Source organism: Tachysurus vachellii, chromosome 12 (assembly GCF_030014155.1).
Source record: "Tachysurus vachellii isolate PV-2020 chromosome 12, HZAU_Pvac_v1, whole genome shotgun sequence".
Lineage (NCBI taxonomy): Eukaryota > Metazoa > Chordata > Actinopteri > Siluriformes > Bagridae > Tachysurus > Tachysurus vachellii.
In genome coordinates this window covers 2,055,030-2,058,302 of record NC_083471.1, presented here as the reverse complement: position 1 = coordinate 2,058,302, position 3,273 = coordinate 2,055,030, and positions in this window count along the sequence as shown.

Sequence of the window (3,273 nt, the reverse complement as noted above, 5' to 3'; positions counted from 1 at the left end):
TTCTTCACACAGGCCACCTGTATCCTCAACCAGGACCACACTTGTTTTAACAACACACACTTCCTCAGCCACTCATCTTATATTCCTGTATAATATTTTCTATATTAGATATATTTTTGTCTTTCCTGGCTGTCGTAGTAAATTCTGGTTTACTCTCTCTATCTCTCTCTCTCATTTTCTACCGCTTATCCGAACTACCTCGGGTCACGGGGAGCCTGTGCCTATCTCAGGCGTCATCGGGCATCAAGGCAGGATACACCCTGGATGGAGTGCCAACCCATCACAGGGCACACACACACACACTCTCATTCACTCACACAATCACACACTACAGACAATTTTCCAGAGATGCCAATCAACCTACCATGCATGTCTTTGGACCGGGGGAGGAAACTGGAGTACCCGGAGGAAACCCCCGAGGCGCTGGGAGAACATGTAAACTCCACACACACAAGGCGGAGGCGGAAATCAAACCCCCAACCCTAGTGGTGTGAGGCGAACGTGCAAACCACTAAGCCACCGTGCCCCCAATTCTGGTTTATTTAAATACATTTTTTAACTAGTTTAATTTTACTGCATGTCCCCTACTGTGCAAGGTTTGTGTATGTGATCAGTAAAACTTTCATTTGAACTTTAAGAAAACTGCATGAACGTATTAAAATGTCAACACGAACATTGAACTTTAAATAATAATTAGTGTTTCCATGGTAACTCCCCTTTATCGCATCTCACGTTTTCTGTAACAGCACAAACTCATTAATATTTCTATTTGGATGTACTGACTTTTTTTTTAGCAGTAAGAATGAAGCAAATATTAGATAAACATTTTAGTGAATGACTGTGTAGCAGAAGGTTACGACACCATGAATGAGTTTTCTGTCACTTCTTTACTTTTGGCACTTCAATATTTGAAGTTCTTATTAGTCAAATGTCTAATAACTAGTTTCACCTCGGCTCATTAGCCATATGAGCTAACAGTAATGTTTAATAACGAACTGTTTCAGACTCTTAATGGTTTTAAGTCAGTAAAAGTCGTTAAATGGCTCAGTTCAGGAATAAGATTTGAGTTGTGTAAATACTCTTCTCCACCTATCTGTGTCTCTGTCTGTGTCTCTGTCTGTGTTTCTGTCTCTCTCTCTGGCTCTGACTGTGTCTCTGTCTCTATCTGTGTCTCTGTCTGTGTCTCTGTCTCTGACTGTGTCTCTGTCTCTGTCTCTATCTCTGTCTCTGTGTCTCTGTCTGTGTCTCTATCTCTGTCTCTGTCTGTGTCTCTGACTGTGTCTCTGTCTGTGTCTCTATCTGTGTCTCTGTCTGTGTCTCTGTCTGTGTCTCTGGCTGTGTCTCTGTCTCTGTCTGTGTCTCTGTCTGTGTCTCTATCTGTGTCTCTGTCTGTGTCTCTGTCTGTGTCTCTGGCTGTGTCTCTGGCTGTGTCTCTGTCTCTGTCTGTGTCTCTGTCTCTGTCTCTATCTGTGTCTCTGTCTGTGTCTCTATCTGTGTCTCTGTCTGTGTCTCTGTCTGTGTCTCTGTCTGTGTCTCTGGCTCTGTCTCTGTGTCTGTCTCTGACTTCACGACGTCGCGGGGAAATCAATTTCGCATTAATTTATCTCCAAACTGTCTGACTGGACGCGTGGCCCCTCCCCCTTCTAACTGTATTAGCATATAAACCTCCGTGTGTGTGTGTGTGTGTGTGTGTGTGTGTGTGTGTGTGTGTGTGTGTGTGTGTGTGTGTGTGTCAGAGTATGTAGGTCACAACGAGGATTAACTTTATGTAGTAATTGTTATTCTCAGACAGTTGAGTAATTTTCCCAGCCGTTATTTTGGCCGCAGTAAACGGACGCCGCCGTGACCTCGTGAACGCTGGAGAGCGCCGTTACTTTAAACTAACCTTCTTTTAACTGTGAAATTAAACATGCAGTAAACAGTAAACCATCTTCACCACCACCATAATTCTTTCTCCTCGATTTATTCTCACTTCATGAGAAGTTTGTGGTTCAGTCGGTCACAGACGTTTCTACGACATTTGTACAAAATATTATAAAAACGGATTCAAGAAGCACTTTGGGACCACAATGACGTCATCAGTAGCGCAACACTGTGTTCTACATGAATATTATAATAACATAAAGATAATGATCATATCATGCTTTTAATTCCAGAAATGAATTAGTCTCATCTTATAGAACACCAAGTCCTGTAGTCTTACAGCAGAAAAACACTCCAGGATGCTGAAGAACCCTGAAGGTCAAATACATACATGTCCATGATATATTAAAGCCTCATGTCGATATCATTTATACGTCATCATTTATACGTGCTACAAAATGTCACTCAGACAATGAATCTAAAAAAACAAAAAAAAAAAAGCACCCATGAAAATGACTTCTGCAATTCTGCACCAATCCTTATATGCAAATGTACGTTATGCGTTCTGTATGAAACTAACATGCTACAGGATTCATGCGGGTTTATTATGAATTTATTTATTTTTAGAAGTTATTATGGATTAAACCTCGACGTGAGGAGCAGATAACAGGAGGTTAACAGCTTTGTCTGTGTGAAAGTTGTGGGATCTCACAGTTTGATTTAAGTTCATTTGGTCTGGGGAATAAAATCAACACATGCTAACATGTGCTATTATGCTATCACTTGTAATATAGTTTACAGAATAAACAGAAACTATTTATAATTAGATTGAAAGAGTTGTGTGTTAATCTGGAGACTATTTTATACTAGACTAGTAATCCGTGTTTATTATTCATGCACGTGTGGCTTTATTTAAGTAACTAAGATATCACTTATAAAGCTAGAGGTGATTTAATACAGGTTTTTCTCACGATATGAAACCTTCAGCCGATATCCACAGACATTTTTTCTGTATAATCTTAAAAAAAATAAAAAAACTTTACACTTATTGTTAGCAGGAAGTAGCCTATAAAGAGTAAACAAAATCAAACATAAAATCTAATGAAGAAAACAATCATGTTTCCATAAATGTTAACGTTTCTAGTTCCAACCAAAAAAATCCAACAATGATTTAGCAATCTTTAGCAAGATTTTAAATTTGGTATATTATTATTATTATTATTATTATTATTATTATTATTATTATTATTATTATTATTATTGTTGTTGTTGTTGTTGTTGTTGTTGTTGTTATTAATATTAATATTATTATTAATGTTGTTGGTGAAACACGTCTTTTCTGTGCCGAGTCAGGGACGGTGTACTAGTGAACTGTATATTAACTGTGAAGTTCACAGAGATCTGATTGGT